The 251-nt window shown below is 68.5% G+C and overlaps 1 protein-coding gene across 1 annotated transcript in view; it reads right to left on the reverse strand.

Annotated features, from left to right (window-relative positions):
• Positions 1-251, reverse strand: part of LOC118159134 (helicase SRCAP-like) — a gene marked incomplete at its 3' end in the record, with an annotated part of 3559 nt that overhangs the window by 716 nt on the left and 2592 nt on the right. The gene's annotated exons all lie outside the window — the stretch shown is intronic.

Raw genomic sequence — 251 nt, forward strand, 5'->3', positions numbered from 1 at the left:
AGGGGCACCCAAGGGGCACCCAAGGGCCACCAGGGGCACCCAAGGGCAACCCAAGGGGCACCCAAGGGCAACCCAGCGGGCATTGCAGGCACCCAGCAGGCACCCAAGGGCCACCAGGAGCACCCAAGGGGCACCCAACGGCAACCCAAGGGCAACCCAACGGGCACCCAAGGGCCACCCAACAGGAACTCAAGGGCCACCCAAGGAACACCCAATGGCCACCAGGGGCACCCAAGGGCCACCCAACAGGC

The sequence above is a fragment of the Oxyura jamaicensis genome, unplaced genomic scaffold (genome assembly GCF_011077185.1).
Source record: "Oxyura jamaicensis isolate SHBP4307 breed ruddy duck unplaced genomic scaffold, BPBGC_Ojam_1.0 oxyUn_random_OJ67559, whole genome shotgun sequence".
NCBI classification, from domain to species: domain Eukaryota; kingdom Metazoa; phylum Chordata; class Aves; order Anseriformes; family Anatidae; genus Oxyura; species Oxyura jamaicensis.